The sequence below is a fragment of the Penaeus monodon genome, chromosome 22 (assembly GCF_015228065.2).
Source record: "Penaeus monodon isolate SGIC_2016 chromosome 22, NSTDA_Pmon_1, whole genome shotgun sequence".
Classification (NCBI taxonomy): Eukaryota; Metazoa; Arthropoda; class Malacostraca; order Decapoda; family Penaeidae; genus Penaeus; species Penaeus monodon.
In genome coordinates this window covers 6,636,843-6,637,048 of record NC_051407.1, presented here as the reverse complement: position 1 = coordinate 6,637,048, position 206 = coordinate 6,636,843, and positions in this window count along the sequence as shown.

Genomic DNA, 206 nt, shown 5'->3' with positions numbered 1-206 from the left:
AGTAATGGCATATAATGAGATATGTAAAGAGAGCAAGAACGAGAGAGTGAAATAATATATATGAGTAAATTCACTCCCCATCTGTCCATACATACACACAATTAAACATTTTGTAAACCTACCTGCCAATCTATTTCTCCCTCTCAATCAATTTTTGGAAACTTCTGGTCTATATTATATGTATATATTATCATTCCAATACAAGG